General features: G+C 42.6%; 1 protein-coding gene across 2 annotated transcripts in view; it reads left to right on the plus strand.

Annotated features, from left to right (window-relative positions):
- Positions 1-15530: 15530 nt before the first annotated feature.
- LOC121635558 (prolactin receptor-like) overlaps positions 15531-23387 on the plus strand; it is a 40506-nt gene continuing 32649 nt past the window's right edge. For both annotated transcript variants that reach the window (XM_041978789.1, XM_041978790.1), the window contains exon 1: positions 15531-15731. The gene's annotated coding sequence lies outside the window, so the exon portion shown is untranslated. The remainder of the gene's footprint in view (positions 15732-23387) is intronic.

The raw sequence follows: 23387 nt of genomic DNA on the forward strand, positions 1-23387 counted from the left end.
GGAGACCTCCACACACCCACGGGGAGAACATGCAAACTCCACACACACACACACACGGGGAGAACATGCAAACTCCACACACACACACACGCGGGGAGAACATGCAAACTCCACACACACACCCATGGGGAGAACATGCAAACTCCACACACACACACACCCACGGGGAGAACATGCAAACTCCACACACACACACACACACACACGGGGAGAACATGCAAACTCCACACACACACACACACGGGGAGAACATGCAAACTCCACACACACACACACGCGGGGAGAACATGCAAACTCCACACACACACACACGGGGAGAACATGCAAACTCCACACACACACACACGGGGAGAACATGCAAACTCCACACACACACACACGGGGAGAACATGCAAACTCCACACACACACACACGGGGAGAACATGCAAACTCCACACAGAACGGCTGCTTCTTTTTCTTCCTCATCAGCTTGTTTAAATGTCCTCGCTTTAAGAATTCAGGTTCTTTTTAAATGAGGGAAATGAATTTTATAAAAGACGCTTTGTTTAAATGTGATAAGTGAAGCTGTGGGAACGTTAAGATGTTTGAGGCTAATGAGCAAAGTTTTGGTGTTACTCTGTGATTTATTATCCTCATGTTTTTCCTCCTGGATGAATTCCTGGTAAAAGCCGTCAAATAAAAAAACCCAGAGTAAAGCAGCAGATGTGTGAGTTCATCCTAAACAAGACGGCTTCTAAGCTAAACTTGGTGGAGATTTGGAGCATGGCAAAAGGATGAAGCCATTAAATTTAGTGCTGCAGGCTGTTTTAACTTTTAATACCAGGACTGGAGATTCACTGCTTATATCCATAATTCAATTCCTCTTCATCAAAACTAGCATTTCAAACAGCCACAGTTATATTCTCCATATCAGTCATTATTATTTCAGGCATCTGCAGAATGTCCAACTTTATGGAACAGATGATGTTACCCGTTCGTGTCCGTGTCATTTCAGGAGAGATATACGGAGGAGAAAAGGATGTGTTTGGGTTTCCTGGGCCAATCAAAACAGACTTCAGGTTCAAGAAACTAGGTTTACCTAAACCTGACTCTAGTCAGAAACTCTGGGTGAACTTAGTCTGGCCCTGAGCCCCAGGAGCCCAGAGGCAAACCTCCCACCCCCCAATGCAGAGGGCCCGAACCATGCCCCGGAGGAGCAGGCCTCCCCAGACAGCCACCTGGCGTGGACCAGCACCCACCCCGATGTTCCAGCTGTTCCCAGAAGGTCTCGGAACATTTTGTGGCTCATGCCATCGGGTGGAGACGGGGAGACATCATCTGTGTTTACATATTTTTCAGACTTTGTGTACCTGCTCTTTTGTTTGTTGTCTTAACTGTGTTTGAAATTCTGGACTTTCTGTGGATATTTACATCTACAGACCTGAAGCTACACCCGGAAACAAGATGCCTTAACTCCCGGTAGTGGAGGCTGCAGGTGCAGAGGTGAAGCTAAACAGTCAAACTAAGAATGAAAGTTTAGAGAATTTATAGGCCAGAAATCTGCATAATGAAGCAGTGAAGGTGCATGGATGGAAGTTATTGTGCATATTGTGAATATTTCTCTCTCCTCACCATCTAGAAGCTGTGAGATTCTCATCCTGCTTTCTGTCTGTTCACCTGATGCTGATATTACTTAGTAAATCCTGAACATTTCATCCTTCTTTCTCATAAATATGTAATTTAATATACATGAAGAAGTATTGCAACTGTTGCTGTTTAAAGAGAAAACTGCTGCTAAACCTGTTTATGTGTTTAGTGCAGGGGTCTGCAGCCTTTCCAATCCAAAGAGCCATTTTTCCCTCAGCCAGCTAAATAAAACTCCTTTAGAGACGCAAATGTTACCAGACCTGCTAGAAAAAAACAACAAATCATTTTTGATAAATATCTACTATGAGACATTTGTTGTTATTTTTGAAGAACCATATTTTTATGTCTATATGAATTTCTGTTATGTATGTTCTATACATAGTATTTTTGCATCATGTAGTCTGTGTGTTAAAAACACTCCTGATCAGGCATGTGTGTGAAGATGCAGGAACAATATTTGTTTAAACTGCTTGTATTTGGAAGTGAGGAGTGTAACCTGCAGCTCCGCCTTATGAAACATTGATCCATCAGGAGGGATAAACGAAGGAAGGATGCTTCTGCTCGGAGAACACAGGACGTTTTTGTGGGAGCTGTGGCCAGGTTGGTGTGTTTTAGTTTCCTACACCAGCAGACAGATGGTTGTGGAAGCGAGTGGGGAAAATGTTTTATTCAGACTGAACAAGATTGAAGTTTAATGGTGGAGCGACACACACGAGATGTGACAGAATGAGTCCAATACCACACACACTTCCTGCTGTTAGCTGACAGTGTGAGTCGTCTGACGTTTTTATGTAGATCTAATTATACTCGTGTCACTCTGTCTGTCACGCTGCTGTCACCATCTTCAGTACATGTTTACTTCCTGCCTCACCTTTCCTCACAGCCTGTCTGAGGGCCACAGCCTCCCGTTCACCACGTCATCGTAAAACATGAAAACATGCTGCACTCACGTCTTGTTCTGAGAACTGCTGCCAGACCGTCTGCAAACGCTCATTTAGCTGCACCAGCTCAAAGAAAAGGCCGCCATTCATCTGCTAGACGAGGACGTTTCATCTGCGTCCCACTGGGACAGGCAGTCCGGAAAACCAGTCCATAACCAGGAGTCCAGTTCAGAATCAGAATCTGGATCTGGATCAGGACTCAAGCAGCTCACTTAACTAGACTGGTCCTAATCAGACCATCCTCCTAGACCAGGCTTCCAACAGACAGGTTTTAGATGTTTCCCTGCTTCAATACACCTGATTCAAATTGTATGGCTTTACTCAACCGCTTGTTGTCGAGTTCTGCCCAAACCTGATTCAGATCTGCTGGAGCAGGGAACATCCAAACCCTGCAGGACTGTGGCCCTAAAGGACCGATTCTGTCCATCCTCGTCCTAGACTGAGCTGTCCATCAGAGGACCAGATGACTGGAAGCAGGATCCACAGGCTCAAAGGACACAATGCGGATTCAGGATCCCTGACCTGATCTTAGACCTGGTTTTCCATCCATCCACTTATCTATCCATCCAACCATCCATCCACATACTCATCCATCCATCCATCCATCCATCCATCCATCCATCCATCCATCCATCCACATACTCATCCATCCATCCATCCATCCATCCATCCATCCATCCATCCATCCAACCATCCATCCACATACTCATCCATCCATCCATCCATCCATCCATCCATCCATCTATCCAACCATCCATCCACATACTCATCCATCCATCCATCCATCCATCCAACCATCCATCCATCCATACATCCATCCACCCATCCATCCATCCATCCATCCACATACTCATCCATCCATCCATCCATCCATCCATCCACATACTCATCCATCCATCCATCCATCCATCCATCCATCCATCCATCCATCCATCCATCCATCCATCCATCCACATACTCATCCATCCATCCATCCACCCATCCATCCATCCATCCATCCATCCAACCATCCATCCACATACTCATCCATCCATCCATCCATCCATCCATCCATCCATCCACATACTCATCCATCCATCCATCCACTTATCTATCCATCATCCATCCATCCATCCATCATCCATCCATCCATCCAACCATCCATCCATCCATCCATCCACATACTCATCCATCCATCCATCCATCCATCCATCCATCCATCCATCCATCCATCCATCCATCCACATACTCATCCATCCATCCATCCATCCATCCATCCATCCATCCAACCATCCATCCACATACTCATCCATCCATCCATCCATCCATCCAACCATCCATCCATCCATCCATACATCCATCCATCCATCCATCCATCCATCCATCCATCCATCCACATACTCATCCATCCATCCATCCATCCATCCATCCATCCATCCATCCATCCATCCATCCATCCACATACTCATCCATCCATCCATCCATCCATCCATCCATCCATCCATCCATCCATCCATCCATCCACATACTCATCCATCCATCCATCCACCCATCCATCCATCCATCCATCCATCCATCCATCCATCCATCCATCCATCCAACCATCCATCCACATACTCATCCATCCATCCATCCATCCATCCATCCATCCATCCATCCATCCATCCATCCATCCATCCATCCATCCATCCATCCATCATAAAAACATCACCATCACTACTATGTTGCTAAGAGACCTCTATTTAGACCTGGACATGATGATGAAGCCACTTCCTGTCAGACTTTCCACCAATCAGAGAGCTTAGATTGACGTTAACGTCCAATCAGGAGCAGCCAAAGATCAACCAGTGAGCAGAAAGTTCTATGTGTGTGTGAAAAGAAGAAAAATAATGCTCCTCTATGGCTGGAATAAAGCCAAGAAGACGTTTCTGATGCACGGTGGCGCCACAAAGCAGCTGAGCTGGAGTTGGTTTAGTGAGGATAGCAGGTAAATAGTAGCAGGAATAACTGGAAATGAGGAAAAAGTGGAAACATGGAAATAGTTTCTGTTGTGTGTGTTGTGGAAATTTCATATATTCACTTTAATATTGTGCTATACTGATCACTCTCAAGGTAAACAGATTGTTTAAGTTCTTGGTAACAGAGATTAATGCTGAGTAGCCTGTGGCTATCGTAAAGTTGATGCATTCCTTAGAGCAGTTCACACTGACCTGTGGACATATCTGATACTAGCCACCTTCAGGATGACCCAGCAGGGCATCCTGCCTTAATGTCAGTGGGGTTTTTATGTGCTCAATAAATGCAAAAGCTCATTAGGTTTGCTGAAGTGTCTAATCCTGTGTGAGGGACAAACAATCTCTTTGTTTTTATCCTACAAGATATATGATGTGATGTGACGTGATCATTCTGCTTAAAAGATTCTTTTTGCCTCAACATGTGTTTGTTTCAATAACAATATTTTTCTCCTGAAAGCCAAGACTTGAGAGAACGATGAGATGAGAAAAGGCTTGGTCACTGTTGATCTGTGTGTTATTTCTACAAAGTTCTGTTAGTAATAAATTCGGCCTTTATGCTGCTATATCTATTCATACATTCATACATTGATACCTTCCAGAAACTTCTTGTTGTCTCTGTCTTGTTACGGGTGTAGCAGCTGGTTGTCAGCTTTAGTTTTTTTTATATACGTCTCTTCCTCCGTCTCTTCACTCTCTTCTTCTCTTTTCTCTTCATTCTTTCCCCTCATTTCATCCCCCATCAGGTCCATTATTCATATATAACTCAGGACCAGTTTTCTGTTTTCTGGATTTGTCCCATTCTTAAACCGATCTGGGATGCCGTTCTGGGAGCTTCTAGGACATAATACTGAATTTAAAAGCCCAACATGGATAGATAGACAGCTTGGTAAAATGCCAGGATGTGATCCTGGAAAACTGGCAGTGTTTTCCGAGCAGCTGTTTGCAGCGTTATTATGATAACTGAGGATTTGTGTGGAGTCTGGCTGCTGCAGGATGCATGTTAGAGATTAAATCCTGTCTTCGCTCTGATGCTTTAACTTTCTTATCCGCGTCCTTCATGTTGTCCTGCAGCTGCTCCTCAGCCTTCCTGCCTGATAAATAATAATGAACCTGCAGCTCCTGCTTTGATGGAGGCATGTTGGAGACTTCGGTGAAATAACCCTGGGAAGTAAATCATTCATCCCCCCCATCGCTCTGCTGCCCCCCTCCCCTCCGCTTTACGCTGGATTTTCTTTGGCTGCAGCGGTGGAGGTCAAACATGGCAGCAGCATATGTTTCATGATGAAACCTGCTGTCGTGGCTGAAGGTTAAAGAAAACACTGGCATCGGTTGTAATTTAGACAAAAGGCCTTCGCTGATTTTCCCTCCTAATCTGAGGGAAGGGATTACATTAAATCAGTTGCATAGCGACTGTGACATCACGCTCGACCCATTTCACAATGCATGATCACAAAGTGAGCTGTGTGGCGGTTTCTCTGACCAGACCGGCTCTGGTGGACCCCCCCACAGTGTTTCCATTAAACAGAGGCCTTCCTCCTGACCCCACTTTTAAAAGAACTCCTAGAGGAGCCGACATCAGGAGGCTGACATCACTACAGTCCCTGCATCCGTCACCACAATCCAACAAATCCTGCAGAGTTCTGGATGAATCTACAACTTTGACCAACCATAGATCAACATGCATGAAGAAATGAACATGGAGAAAACCGTAATCATGAAGGTTAGAAGCTAGAAAATGGCTGGATGTGTGAGAATAAGTGGAGCGGTGAAACGGATCAGCTGGCTGACCCGACCGGAGGAGGGCCAGCAGGGGTCCAGTCCTTCCTGACATGTCTGGGTCTGGATGGAAAGGTGCTGAACCCATAAACTGAACCTTGAGTAACCTGACTGCCTAAAAAAAGCTCAAACATTACACACAAATCCACCGAAGCTGTAAACAAACCTCCGTACAGGTGTGAGCTTGTTGTAGAACCAGAGTCTGGCTGAGAGAAACTGTAACGTTTATTTAGGAAAAAGAACAAATACCTGCAGCATCGTCATCTCACTCGCATGAAGTCGGAAGAAACTCTGGGGAGGAAAGAGGAAAACAATAGTTCTACATTTCTGTTGGAAGAATCCTCCTCCCTGAAGACCTTGAGCGGACACACGACTGGCGTCAAAGCAGCATCACATCATTGTGTTTCCACCAGAACCAGTCTGAGGAAGGACCAGATAAAGGTCATCTTACCCTCGTAGTGAACCTTTAACAGAGCATGTATGAAGAGAATAAACCTTAAAATGAATCAAAGCATGATGAGTAAAAATGTAAGAAGTGTAATATAGTTACAATCAGTGTATAGATGAATAAAGAAATAATTAAAGAAATGATGGGATAAATGAACTCTTTACAAAGTGAATATATGAAGCAATAAGACATGATAAGTAAAATTTCTTCTACAAGGTTCAGTTAAAGGGAGCAGGTTTGTTTTTAGGGGACACAAACCTGGAAGAAGACCAGCTGACCTGCTGAAGAGCAGCGTGAAGAAACATCAGTTCTCCAGACAAGCATGAATATGACAAAAACACGTGGAAAGTTGGAAGGGTGATGTTGACCATTCTGTAGTATCCCCTCTTTAACAACTTACTGTAAACATCTACAGACCAAATTTGACTTCATTCTAGTCCCATGCATACAGAGATTCCACCCGATTCTCTGAATTTTCTGATGATATCATACACTCTAGATGGTGGGATCTTTAAAGTCTGAATGTGTGTGTGTGTGTGTATGAGTGTGTGTGTGTAGGTACCATCGTTTTGTTATCAGGCTTGTTTTTCATGCATGTCTCTGTTTAATGAGGTTTTGCTGCAGTTTCACTGTGTAAAATGTGTCTTGAGTATTTGAATGAATAATGCAGTCAGTGCGGTTTATGAAGGTTTGTGGTAAGTGGTTGTGTTGTTACCAGTGGGAAATGAAAGAAAACATGTCTTAAATATTATGCTTGGTGTTTGTGTGACAAGTGCTGAGACGGAGGTGCAGAGAACACGCTGCAAGATTTCAGCCTAGAAGGTTTGTATCTGTAGCTGAGGAGATGCAACTCCTACTACAGCCGCACGGCTGGAGCTGCAGGACAGAACGTTAGCTAAATGAATCAGTAAGAAGTTGGAAGTTTGAGCGAAAACAGAATAAAGAAAATAAATCTGAAAACTGTCATTATTCTGGATTTACATCATCACGTTGATCCTGAACTGGTAAAACTAAAGACAACTCAGAGTTTGATTTATACTGCTGATATGATGCAAACAGGACAGCCATCCCACGTCAGTCATGTAGGAGGGTTGTTCAGTAACACTAGAGCACTTCAGAGAGGCAGAGTCTCTCAAATGGAAAGATGGACAGAGCTTCTCCAATGTGAGACAAAATGGCTCTAAAACTGTGGAACAGTTTCAGAAAAATGTTCCTCAGACTTTAATAAAAAAAAAAAATAATAAAAATAAAAATAATAATAATAATAATAATAATAATAATAATACACTTAATTTACATTAAACCTTCATGACCTTCAAGGTCACCGCACACATAAAAACAAGGCAAAAAAAATACAGTAAATAATAAAAAATATAAATAAAATGTTGTACATAGCAATAAAGTAATTAAAATAGAATAAATATCAAACTAAGGGACAGTGAAATGAGTAGATGAAGAACTGAGGGTACGGACAGGAACAACGATATGTACAGAAATGTAAAAAGGCACGAGGTTGTGAATGGCTTGTAAAAGGATTCATTTCTACTGAATGTGGTATGTACTTTAGAGATCACACCATCTACAGTCGATAGATAGATAGATAGATAGATAGATAGATAGATAGATAGATAGATAGATAGATAGATAGATAGATAGATAGATAGATAGATAGATAGATAGATAGATAGATAGATAGACTACGGTGGAACGTATTACTAAACTGTTCTGATTGACGCGTGTCTAACTAACCAGTCAGCCATGGATTATGTTAATTAAATGATGATATGATTGATTTTGTGGTATTTTATGTTGACAGAAACATCTCTGTTTGGTTCAGACTTTCAGTTTTGAATCTTCAGACCCTTTAGAAGCTGAAAAAGCAGTAAAATGTGAAAGTAAAAGGCTCAATTATATTTTATTGCCTTTGGCATAGAGACCTACAGTATGTCTGTTTGAAATAAGCAGCTCTCCATTAGAAACAACTTATTAATCAGTGAGCTCCAGCATGGCTGTGCTCTACAGTCTCTTCTTTTCTGGCTAATAGCAGACAACCAGATAATGACTGCTGGGACTTCTCAGGTCTTCCAGCTGGGTGTTTTTCTTCGACACTTTTATTTTTAGAGTTAATCTGCTTTTTTCTGTGTGAGTGGAAGCATTCATGTCAGCTGACATCCATCTCAGGCCTGGGTTGATGTCTAACACAAGTTTACAGAACAACAATAAGTGCTCTGATGTGCAGCTTCTCCACACACTAACTGTGTTGCAGCTGGTTAGATCCCCCCTCCCCACATCAGCTCGCATTTAGCCGCCTGGTCGCCTCTGTCACTGCGTCTCTGGGTCTGGATCTGTTCGATGAATCATTCAGAGGAGGATGCACTCTGGCTAATTTGAGTCATGCCCCTCGGCTTTGGGGAGCAGTCATGCTGTTCTCATTGGTTAAACATCAGCGAGGAGTCTGTAAACCAAAACAGCTTTGAAGCAAGCGAGATGCTCCTGAGAGTAATCTGATTATTTTATTCTCTGTGGAGAAAACTCATCCTGATTCCAGGTTAGTGCTCCATGACTGCAGCGGGGGCTGCAAGAGGAATGTTTTCTAGAAACATTATAGCAGAAGGATCTTTCCCTGCCAGTAATTTTACTGGATCACCGTCGTCTGATCCCTGATCCAGTCCCATACCATAACAGAACCCTGATCCAGTCCCATACCATAACAGAATCCCGATCCAGTCCCATACCATAACAGAACCCTGATCCAGTCCCATACCATAACAGAATCCCGATCCAGTCCCATACCATAACAGAACCCTGATCCAGTCCCATACCATAACAGAACCCTGATCCAGTCCCATACCATAACAGAACCCTGATCCAGTCCCATACCATAACAGAACCCTGATCCAGTCCCATACCATAACAGAATCCCGATCCAGTTCCATACCATAACAGAACCCTGATCCAGTCCCATACCATAACAGAATCCCGATCCAGTTCCATACCATCACAGATCCCTGATCCAGGCCCATACCATCAAGGAACCCTGATCCAGTTCCATACCATAACAGATCCCTGATCCAGTCCCATACCATAACAGAACCCTGATCCAGTCCCATACCATAACAGAACCCTGTTCCAGTCCCATACCATAACAGAATCCCGATCCAGTTCCATACCATCACAGATCCCTGATCCAGGCCCATACCATCAAGGAACCCTGATCCAGTTCCATACCATAACAGATCCCTGATCCAGTCCCATACCATCACAGAATCCTGATCTAGTTCCATACCATCACGGAACTTGATACACAAACAAAATGTCCCCTGCATGTTTTAGAGATAGTCATACTTTAACACACCTGAATTAAATAAATGGCTTATTATTTAATTAATAATTAAGTTCATATTTTGAATTGGGTGTGTTGGAGTAGGAATACGTCCAAGAAATGCAGGGCAGTGGATCCTGAAGACCGGGATTGAGATGACTGAACTAACCGTCTGCTGGAGCTGGAGATGCCCTGGGGCCCCAGTGGCAGTTTGTAGTAATTAGAGGGATGTTGTGTAATGGTCTCCAAAGGACTACGTCCAAATTTAAATAAAATTTACAGGTATTATGTCACATCGCTTCCATCTTCCATCCGTCCTTACACAATCCACTCAATAAGTCCTCCAATCAATATGACCAAACAGATGATCTAATCCCCCCATAGATGTCTTCCTCTTTGGCATCTCTGCTGTCCTTTATTCCTTCTGTAGCTTCTGGCTTCCTCGGTGCCTCACTTGTCCTGCTTCACCCTGACACTGAAGGGGGCATTGAACCCACCACCTAGCATGTTGCAAGCCAATGCTCCAATCACCTGAACTATAACAGCTGTACAACACTGGATTAATTTATGTATTCTACAGATGAACCATGATTTTTAAAAAATAAATGTTTTGTATGTGTGCTAATCGGCCGTTTTGTCATGTAGTCTCATGTGATGTGATGTGAGGAGTAACCGTGTTCTGTGTCACTTCTGGAAAACGGAGTTGGTTTAATCAGGCAGATGACGTGAAATTGCTCGTTTAAACCGGAACCATGATGTTCAGGGGAGATTTTATTCACTTTTATTAAGACAAAAATATTTTCTTTTGCTACTGTTTTTGAATGTAGCATCTTTCTTTGTGGGAGAGGGAGAACTTTTCCAGCTTTTGAAAACGTTCTTTTGTAGGGCCCAAATGATGCTCGTGGGCAGATCTGAGCTGCTTTCCAAACTGGTCACATGGTACAACCACCTGTAATCAGTGATGTCACTCCTCTGCAACGATACAAGCGGAAATACGTCCTGGATTACACACCACGTGCTCCGACGATGGTACGCCCCATCACTACACTTATCCTCAGATCCTGTTGCCTGAACTGAACTGTTTGGACTTGCCTTAGTCAAATAACTTTTGTTAAACTGTTTTTTTTTTTTTGGCATGAGATCAGCCTTTGAATCCTTCCTCTGCAAATTGTGACAATAAAGGTGTTTGAGTACAACCAAACCTTTCAGTAGCCAGTTACATTGACTTTACAGCCAACCACTCACATGACAACACTTGGCATTTTCGGCCATGCTGGTTGACCTCGGCCAGCAGCATTACTTCCTTATGGTCAGAAAACATCAGGGTTGGTTTCAGGCAGTTTATAACAAATCATAATACAGCATATTTAAAATGATGTCATTGCGACTGGAGAAGCTGATTCAGTGTTGATGATGATTTCATTAACAGGAAGACACACACTGCTGTTGGCCAGTCGTATGAACTATGTTATCAGATAATACACAGCTAACATATTGATTATGATAAATATAAATTAATGAAGCCTGTTAGAATAACTGTGGCTGCTGTGGTGCAAATTTTATAACCTGTATCTGAACTGGAGCAGATGCAGACGAGAAATAATTAAAACAATATTAAACCTTGTTCATTGTGGACAATATTATCTCTCAATCTGACCATCACTGTGACTGTTAGTGCAAGTCTTCATAAGAAAGGGCACAAACTTTAGAATTCAATTTTTAATTTTTACTATTAATATTCTAAGCATAGGCCTGTAATGATTTTAGTGGTAAACAGTAAATTGTGACAAATTTTACGATTTTTGTAGAAGATTAAGCCCTAACACCAGATGATGGATAATTATACTTTGTAATAGCTGTTAGATTAAAAAAAGAAAAAAAGTGACTAAATGAGGCGTTTTTGTCCTAACAGTGAGGACAACAACAACAACAGTGATATCAGATAATCAAAGTGTTATTTAAATGGTTAAAATGTTTTCAAGTTTTCCACACAATGGTGCCCCGGCCACCCAAACGGCTGGCAGCGGCCTTGCCTGATTAAAGGTCCAGTGTGTCAGAATTACTGTCATCTAGTGGTAAAGATCGGTATAGCACAGCTGTGAATGTACGGTGGCCATTAGTGGACAAACTTCTTCCAGACATTAAAACTTTTGTCATGTGTGAGTGGATCCAGTGGCCTCAGGTGCAGCGATGACTACCTTACAGGTAACTACAGGTAACTACATGTAACTACAGGTAACTACAGGTAACCACATGTAACTACATGTAACTACAGGTAACTACAAGTAACTACAGGTAACTACAAGTAACTACAGGTGACTACATGTAACTACCGGTAACTACAAGTAACTACAGGTAACTACAGGTAACTAGAAGTAACTACAGGTAACTAAAGGTAAATACAAGTAACTACAGGTGACTACTTGTAACTACCTGTAACTACAAGTAACTACAGGTAACTACAAGTAACTACAGGTAACTACAAGTAACGGCAGGTAACTACATGTAACTACAGGTAACTACAAGTAACTACAGGTGACTACATGTAACTACCGGTATCTACCGGTAACTACAGGTAACTACATGTAACTACAGGTGACTACATGTAACTACAGGTAACTACAAGTAACTACAGGTGACTACATGTAACTACATGTAACTACAAGTAACTACAGGTAACTACAAGTAACTACAGGTAACAACATATAGCTACAGATAACTAGAAGTAACTACAGGTAACTACATGTAACTACCGGTAACTACAAATAACTACAGGTAACTACATGTAACTACAGGTGACTACATGTAACTACAGGTAACTACAAGTAACTACAAGGAACTACAGGTGACTACATGTAACTACAGGTAACTACAGGTAACTACATGTAACTACAGGTAACTACAAGTAACTACAGGTGACTACATGTAACTACAGGTAACTACAAGTAACTACAGGTAACTACAAGTAACTACAGGTGACTACATGTAACTACCGGTAACTACAGGTAACTACATGTAACTACAGGTGACTACATGTAACTACAGGTAACAACAGGTAACCACAAGTAACTACAGGTAACCACAAGTAACTACAGGTGACTACACGGTAACTACAAATAACTACAGGTAACTACATGTAACTACAGGTGACTACCGGTAACTACAGGTAACTACAAGTAACTACAGGTAACCACATGTAACTACAGGTGACTACATGTAACTACATGTAACTACAAGTAACTACAGGTAACTACAAGTAACTACAGGTAACTACATGTAGCTACAGGTAACTAGAAGTAACTACAGGTAACTACATGTAACTACATGTAACAACAGGTAACCACAAGTAACTACAGGTGACTACATGTAACTACAGGTGACTACCGGTAACTACAGGTAACTACAAGTAACTACTGGTGACTACATGTAACTGCAGGTAACTACAAGTAACTACAGGTGACTACATGTAACTACATGTAACTACAAGTAACTACAGGTAACTACAGGTAACTACAAGTAACTACAGGTGACTACATGTAACTATCGGTAACTACAAGTAACTACAGGTAACTACATGTAACTACAGGTGACTACATGTAACTACATGTAACTACAAGTAACTACAGGTAACTACAAGTAACTACAGGTAACTACATGTAGCTACAGGTAACTAGAAGTAACTACAGGTAACTACATGTAACTACAGGTAACAACAGGTAACCACAAGTAACTACAGGTGACTACAGGGTAACTACAAATATCTACAGGTAACTACATGTAATTACAGGTAACTACCGGTAACTACAGGTAACTACATGTAACTACTGGTGAATACATGTAACTACAGGTAACTACAAGTAAATACAGGTAACTACAGGTGACTACATGTAACTACAAGTATCTACAAGTAACTACAGGTAACTACAAGTAACTACAGGTGACTACAAGTAACTACAGGTAACTACAAGTAACTACAGGTAACTACAAGTAACTACAGGTGACTACATGTAACTATCGGTAACTACAAGTAACTACAGGTAACTACATGTAACTACAGGTAACTACAAGTAACTTCAGGTAACTACATGTAGCTACAGGCAACTAGAAGTAACTACAGGTAACTACATGTAACTACAGGTAACAACAGGTAACCACAAGTAACTACAGGTGACTACACGGTAACTACAAATATCTACAGGTAACTACATGTAACTACAGGTAACTACCGGTAACTACAGGTAACTACATGTAACTACTGGTGACTACATGTAACTACAAGTAAATACAGGTAACTACATGTAACTACAGGTGACTACATGTAACTACAGGTATCTACAAGTAACTACAGGTAACTACAAGTAACTACAGGTGACTACATGTAACCATTGGTAACTACAAGTAACTACAGGTAACTACATGTAACTACAGGTGACTAAATGCAACTACAGGTAACTACAAGTAATTACAGGTGACTACATGTAACTACCGGTAACTACATGTAACTACAGGTGACTACATGTAACTACAGGTGACTACAAGTAACTACATGTAACTACAGGTAACTACAAGTAACTACAGGTAACTTCATGTAACTACAGGTGACTACATGTAACCACAGGTAACTACAAGTAACTAACTACATGTAACTACAGGTAACTACAGGTAACTACAAGTAACTAACTACATGTAACTACAGGTAACTAAGGTAACTACATGTAACTACAGGTAACTAAGGTAACTACAGGTGTCCTGTCTTGTTCTGTGGTGAGACCCACAGTGAGTAGATACAAGGATGTTTTCCAGTTCTACTTGGAATTCCGAGACACTTTTGAGGGAAATTATGACATGATCTTGTTTTTCTGAGGCCAAACTCAGAAAGTTTTCAGAAGACCCTGAGATTCCAGACCTGACTGTGTCCAGTCCCACTTCATTTTTGTCTTTATTAAAATGGACCAGAGACACCTGGAACGCACCATTACTGCTTCGTTCTAAAAGAATAAAAACACAAGTTGTTTTAGTAAGGTCATTAGATACCATTAGAAACTACTTTTAATGACATTTTTCGTCCTTAACCTTTGGTTTGGTTACACGCTGCAGCTTTAAGCTCTAAATAAATCTGTCATGTTAAATCATTCTGAAAAATGACCAGTAAATGGATTATTTGTACTTTTCTGCTGGAACAATGAACTGACACGTTCAGTTTGTTCATAGTTTTGGATCAGATGGTTCTGACATATTTAGCCCAGTCTGGGTCATGTGGTCCTGTATGGGTTCTGGTCCTCCAGGAGGAGGCGGGTGGAGGGCAAGAGCTCCAGCTGGTGTTTGGCGGATGACGCGGGATCAGGTGAAGGAAAAGCTCCTTACACGTGGGAGGAGGAGGAGGGTGAGTGGGGGGGGGGACTGAGCGATCAGCTGACGGCGGTGAAGGCTCTTCGCGCGCTGGCAGCACCGCAACAGAAGCTGTGTGACGAGCTCCGACCTCTGCACGCGGACTGATCCCGGACCGGCCCCGCTCCCGGTGCGGGTTTATGTTTGAGGAAAGGCGCGCCGACTGAAGCGGCAGCCGCAGGACGAGGAGGAGGAGGGAGGAGGAAGACCTACAAGCGGTTTACAGGAGCTGGAGGTAAGAGGGATTCCTGCTTTGTAATCTGCAGCTCAGGTGCGCCTGAAAGTTTCCACCTGGAGTTTGGTCAGGCTTTGCTTTCTGATGAAAAGTGCAAACCGGATGAGGGATGTACGGCAGGGCTGCGCGGAGCAGATAAAGTGGGAGCATCATGTGCGTTAAATGGCTGTTTGGTATATTTAATCAGATTACAGCGTGTTAGGCTGACAGGAGCTGCAGGGGGAGTCTGAGCAGGAGTTTCTGCTCAATCAAAGCTTTCTGCAGCTTCAGGGTTTTCTTCAGGAGTCCAATGTTTCAGATCGGCTTTCTGTAATAAAGAACACCTCATCATTAAAAATGCTACTCAGAGAAACAAACACCAAACACCTTGCTGCTCTTGCTGCTCCACTTTCCCCTCCTAAGCTGCTGCTGTGCCCGCTTCACGTCTTACTTCAGCTTTCTCAGACTCTCATGATCAGATCACCAAAAACACCAAAATGTCTATGAATGAAGTGAGACAGTGTTTCTTTTTCTGATAAGAAATCTTTCAGTACTTTTCAGAGCAGATAGCTCCTCATCAGAAAATTGGAATGTTTTTGGGTGACAGTTGTTTCAGCTGCAGCTTTTCTGTCCCACCGGCTCGTCCCTGCTGTCTCTGACTCGCCCATGTGTTGTAACAGATAAGAAGCTGACAAGGCGCGTGTGTCCAGCCACTCCTACAGATGCAGATAAACATGTTTTCTGTGCTGGCTTTGAACATGTTGGATACCTGCATCAGCATTCAGAGTCATTCACGCTCCAGCAGCGAGGTGTCTGGGTTCAAAGAGCATGGACACATGTTTCATTTGCCTCATCCCGCTTCACGCGGGGACTTTAATCACACGGTAGTCTTGAAGATGGCCTCCCTCCTTCTACGCGAGGCATTTTCAAAGTGGTCAGATGATCGTGTTGTTGTGTGAAAGCAGCCAAACCTCCTGGTGCAGATCAGAAGACAGCTCCAGTCAGCGTTCAGAGAGGGCTCGGCCTGAAGATGGCATTACTGCGGATTTAGAAACAGATCAAAGACTGATGCGTGTGGAGAAGATGGGATGTGCTGGTCAGTCCTGAAAGTTTGGGGAGGTTTAATCCACTGTGTGGGATGTGTTTATGAAGCTCGGCCAGGCTTGAATGGTCTGCTCCAGATCCACTTTATTAAATCAGGTGTGTCAGAGCAGAAAACATCTAAAACCTGCAGGACCAGGATTTAAAGAGCCCAGATTTAGGTTTTATAAGCTTATCATGTTAACTGGAGCATCTGCTGGAATAATTTACTGTGCGTCATAGTTTAAAAAAAATAAAGCAAAAACAAAACTTTCCAATAAAAAAACCTCAATTTTCATGTCCCCGTCTCTCTGAGAACCCCCCCCCCCCCAAGAAGCCCGGTCGGCTTTGACTGGTTCTTCATGAGGTGGGTAGTGAAACTGACCAATAAGCTAACGTTATGCAGATATACGTCATGATGACGTCATGGAGTAAGGGCAGAAAAATGAAGTGTTTCACACCAAACTATTGGGAATATTCTTCATTTAGCTTCACTAAGCTTCTGTTTTTGCGTCATTTAGGCATAATTGTTTGTTTTTTTTGTGCGCTGGAAAGCAACATCTTTATTTATTCTCCAGATAAAGAATAAATAAATAAAGATTGCACTTAGAATTGTCTTGTACATGAAATGTGATATACAAATAAATTTGCCTCTATTTTGCCTTAAAAATATTTCCAATGATGCATTTAGTTTAGTAAAAGCCAGCATTTGAATTTTTCTCATTTCATTGACAGAGACCTTCAGAGGCTGAGAAAACTTAAGCTTTCTTTTTTTTTCCTTCACTTTTTTGGGAAGTGTGTTCCAAAAGGAATCACTTTCATCGTTGTAATATTATTCACAATCTAGAGTGTTCACGTTAGCTTGAAAGACTCTAAAATGCTGGATTTACAGTCACAATGTTAAAATGATGAAGTGAAACTGGAATGTTAAAGTTATTTACAAGTAATAGCTTCTAGTTTTTAAATATTTTCAGTATTTACTTGTACAGAAGTAATTAAATGGGTTTTAATGCAATGAACTAAGTCCAGTTTGATTAAATAAATAAAGTATATCAAGTTGTATTGAAGGATGTGGTTTATAAAGACCTGTGTAACGCCATATTGATCATGTTTTCACACAAATAGTTCAAGATTTGATCTGCACACACACATGTTTTTCACCTGGTGGTAAGTGTTTCAGGTTTCCATCGTGACATAAAAACCAGGACAAATATTGAAGTGCTTTATTGGATGTTATTGCAAACTATTTCTGCCCGTGGATCCCGACCCGCCCACTCACCGCTCCCTCATCACCCCACACCTCCCACCCCAACCCTTGCAGTTTCAGGCACTTTTCAAAGTTATGCAGAAAGTAGGGGGTGGAGTTACACTTTAAACTCATCTCCAGCTCTTCTTCTATGTTGGAGTGTTTCCTATGGGATGTTATTTTATCCAGAAGTGGATATCCCTGTAGAAATATGCTGATGTATCTTGATCAGGAGATGTGGAAAAATTGGCTTTCAGGCAAAAAAGTCTCTGGACGCTGACTTGAATGATAAAAAGAAGTTTATTACAAAAGTTCAGACATCAAAACAGATTTCTGCAGCAAAATCTGGAGGTCCCAAAGCCAGAACGAAGACCTCCAGACCTGATGTGTCGTTCTGTTTTATATAGGGTTTAAACAAAGAAAATTCCTCAGTCCTGTGTCCTCCAATCATAGAGTTTGCCTATAGGATGCTCATTTGCATGGAATGCATGCTCTTGTGTCAATCCAGTCTGTGGGACAGAGAACCTTATATGGTAAAGACTTACGTGTGTACCATACAAATGCTATGCTTAGATACCTCAATGCAAAAACAGTTTCTGTAAATCTGAACTAGGAGGGGTGAATCTCCTTGTAACTCTGGGTTTAACTGATTGATTTCCATGATTGAGCCTCATTTGAATGATGTGACCCAGTAGAATTATGGTTTCATCCATCTCACCAATCAGGAAAAAACTGTGACACAGAATGACAGACAGCCGTCCTCCTCCAGTCAAATCTATGTAACCCAACAGAAAAGAGTGCTTTTGGAGGGAAACTGCTCTCAGAGGATTCTGGGAAATGGAGTTTTCCAGTAAAGGTGGCTTCATCCTAGTGGAATGACATTCTTGGAGGTCAGGCAGCAAAGTTAAAACAGAATTCACAATGATGAAGCAGAATTTAGATTCTTCTGCTTCTGGTTCAGTGAATCCTGGCTGGAGATGATGAAACTTTCAGGTTTTGGCTTTCGGTAGAGATGTTGTTGACACCGTGTTCATGCCATGGGGGGAACAGGTGGATCCACAACCTTTGTTGACCTGCTCTGTTCATTGTTGTCTGAACTGCGGTAATGGAAGTGGTTTAATGAGATTCTGGACTGTGAGTGGATATCACAGGTCTAAATTTATCTCACAGACCTGATGTTTCAGCCCGTGTTAGAGTCTGCTTGTTGGTGAGTGACATATCCCTACTTGTGTGTTTTTTATTTTATTAAAACCAGTCCCAGCCTTGTGACGGTCCTGGTTTCGGGCGGTGGGTGGGTTGAACAGTTCAGGATGGAGCTGGAGTAGATCAGACGTTCCTAGCTGATCCTGAAACCGAGCCGACTGCTGCTTGTTCGTGTCCCAGTCTGGCATATAAAAAAAAGAAAAGCTAATTTTATGGAGGGCAGCAGCGGGGAGTTTCCTGCAGCTTGGTACAGTGCTGGATGTCTGCTGCACTCTGGTCTGGAAAATCTATTTAAGCACACATATTTACTTCTATAGGACTAATCGTGTCATATGACCTTTAACATCATATATTCATTATGCGAGCAGCTTGGAGAGAGCTGCAGGCATGCTGTTTGTGCCTCTACGGGGAAATGTTGTCTCTCTACAAGCAGACCTAATTCAATTAACCACACGCTGAAGTGGAAAAACAGGCCGGAGAGCACGAGGCTCCTCCGTCTTCATTTCTTCTTTAACTTTAGTAAACAGGAACGTAGTTGTTCAGCTTGTGTCCATCCCAGAGAGTTGATGATCCAAAATCCCAGATGTAAAGACACATCTGGACCAGAGAGGGCAGGAGAATCACTGCTACGCATGAGACAGAGCAGTTCCTGGGAAAAAACGCTGTTCATTCCCACTTTAAGGGTTTCTAAAACCAGAAACACCTGGAGGAGTATTTGACAACTAATCAGGTTAACTGGTAACAGGTCAGTAACATGACTGGTATAAAAGGAGCATTTTAGAGCGGCAGAGTTTCTCAGAAGGAAAGATGGACAGAAGTTCATCAATCGGAGATAAACTGGATCTAAAACTGTGGAACAATTTTAGGAAAATGTTTGAAGCTCCACCATCGACAGCAGGGGTGTCCCGGTCCAGTCCTCGAGAGCCGCAGTCCTGCAGGTTTTAGATGTTTCCTGCTTAAACACAGCTGTTTCAAATCATGATGGATGGATGGATGGATGGGTGGATGAATGGGTGGATGATGGATGGATGGATGGATGGATGGATGGATGATGGATGGGTGGATGATGGATGGATGGGTGGATGATGGATGGATGGATGATGGATGGATAGATGGATGGATGGATGGATGGATGGATGGATGGATGATGGATGGATGGATGATGGATGGATGGATGGATGGATGGATGGATGGATGGATGGATGGATGATGGATGGATGGATGGATGGATGATGGATGGATGGATGGATGGATGGATGGATGGATGGTGGATGGATGGATGGATGATGGATGGATGGATGATGGATGGATGGATGGATGGATGGATGGATGGATGGATGGATGATGGATGGATGGATGGATGGATGGATGAATGGATGATGGATGGATGGATGGATGAATGGATGGATGGGTGGATGATGGATGGATGGGTGGATGATGGATGGCTGGGTGGATGATGGATGGATGGATGGATGGATGGATGGATGGATGATGGATGGATGGATGGATGGATGGATGGATGGATGATGGATGGATGGATGGATGGATGGGTGGATGATGGATGGCTGGGTGGATGATGGATGATGGATGGATGGATGGATGATGGATGGATGGATGGATGGATGGATGGATGGATGATGGATGATGGATGGATGGATGGATGGATGGATGGATGGATGATGGATGGATGGATGGGTGGATGATGGATGGCTGGGTGGATGATGGATGATGGATGGATGGATGGATGATGGATGGATGGATGGGTGGATGATGGATGGATGAATGGATGATGGATGGATGGATGGATGGATGATGGATGGCTGGATGGATGGATGGATGGATGGATGGATGGATGGATGATGGATGGCTGGATGGATGGATGGATGAATGGATGATGGATGGATGGATGGATGGATGATGGATGGCTGGATGGATGGATGGATGGATGGATGGATGGATGGATGGATGATGGATGGCTGGATGGATGGATGGATGGATGGATGGATGGATGGATGATGGATGAATGGGTGGATCTGTTGAGTCCTGGCGTTTTTGGTGGCTGTGAGGTTTCTGCAGGCTGTTTAATCAGAGGCAGAAAACTCTGACCTGCTGCCATCAGTTATTCAGGAAATCCTGCATTTCTTATCAGAGGAAGATAAAGTTTGAAACTGTGAAATCAGCGTCTGTATTATAAGAGTTCCACGGTCATTTCCAAACTGTCTGGAGTCCGTCATTCTGCAGAGAGGAAGATTATTACCATGGAAGATAGCAGCCAGTCTTCTAGGACTGGACATCCCTGCAGGTTTCACCTGTCCAGGCCTCAGTTATCATGTTTCCATCCTGGTGTAGGCTCAGCCAGACGAATGCAGGGAGCGTAGCAGCTGCAGCGATAGCTTCCAGCTTCTGTCAGCAGCACTGATTCTCACATTCACCCCAGAGGACCACATAACGACTGCTCTTAGACCGGCTGCAGTGAGCTTCAGAAACCAAGATGTGTTGAACTGAGATGCTTTCCTCTGGTTCCTGCACAGGAAACAACCAGAACACTGAGGGGTGTGTGCTGTGGAGCTGACGTGCTAGCCTGATGGCTGAATTCACACTCCTGTCTGATCTGGCTAAAGATGAACCCTCCCCTGCTCATTATGTCCTGCATACGATCGCTGAGTGTCCGTCCATAAATTGGTAACAGAGCATGTTCATGGAGGATTATATAATGCAGGGTGTTTACGCCAGCCGTAACATGTGAGTCCCAGTAGATCGAATGCCCCTGTCTGCTCACATCTGTATTTCCTGTGTGCCCCAGGCGTCGTTCTGGGTGGATGTTCAGCCACAGAGCAGCAAACATCCTCCAGATAAGACTTATCGCTGCTGGACGGTTGATGTGTGAGTGTGGCCTTCACTGCCGCGTGGAAACGGAGAAATCACTGTGGTTAGCAGCAGCCACATGTTGACAGGCTGCAAACTTTCTCCAGTTTGGTTTGAGTCCCTGGAGAAGACTCTGAACCACGTCCGGGTGTCTCCGGCAGAGCTGCAGCGTGGCAGCCTTTTTCAGCCTTCACCTGTGGGAGAAACTGTTGTGTGGCAGCACGTTGAAGCCGAATGGCTTAGAAAAATGATCCGTTAAACATGGAAAACATGAAACTTCCAGATCGACATTTGGCCTCTTACATAAAGCTCACGTTGTCCAGCACACACTCCCATCAGGCTGGAGACTCGGCCACATTACAGCAGCGAACCAGCCGGCTGGGATGCATCGTCAATGACACCCCTGCAGGCGGAGGAGGAGGAGGAGGAGGAAGACTCTGCAGGTTTTTATAAACCCTCAAACATCAGATGGCCTCATTAAAGGTCCCCCTTTAATTAGAGTTTATAATTTCTTGATTTGAGCTTGTGACATTTAAATATTTAGATGTTTTATTGGATATTTATTAAAGTAAATCAATAAATAAAATATATGATATTTAAATAAGTATACATGTTCACATAATTAAATATTTAGAATTTAATTGGATACTAAAACAAACACAATTTCATGAATATTTGTGTGATTAAATATTCAAAAAGTGTGTATAGATATTTAAATAGTTAAATATGAAATAGGTTTTAGATAAATTTATATTTATGATTTTCTTTAATAAATATTTTAAATGAACAAATATTTGTCTTTACCTGAACATTTTCATTTAAACATTATTTTCAAAATGATTTAAAAATCCAACTGAATGCTATAAAATGAAGTATTAATATTAAATAAATGACTTTTTCTCTATGCTGGGTCAGATTTTTAGTCTCTTTCTTTGACAGTTAAATTCATGATTGGAGCTGAAGAATTTTCACATTTTATTCTTGTGTGTGTGTGTGACAGAAAGTCAAATATTTGCAGACTAACTTCCATGATGATGATGATGATGATGATGATGATGATGGTACCTGCCAACTTATTTCCTGCATGGTGACTCCGTGTTGTCATATAAGTGGCTAAACTAATTAAATGTGAACGCCTCGCAGCTCGGTAAAGCTGCGTTTTTAATGCGTTGCCGTTAGATTAAGAAGCCTCTTTCCTGTTTGTGTGTTGGGACTCAATTAGAAACTTTGTTAGTAAAGGTCAGCTGCTCGCCTGCAGGGATGCCGCCGTGAGGAAGGAGCAG

Source organism: Melanotaenia boesemani, chromosome 24, assembly GCF_017639745.1.
Source record: "Melanotaenia boesemani isolate fMelBoe1 chromosome 24, fMelBoe1.pri, whole genome shotgun sequence".
Classification (NCBI taxonomy): Eukaryota; Metazoa; Chordata; class Actinopteri; order Atheriniformes; family Melanotaeniidae; genus Melanotaenia; species Melanotaenia boesemani.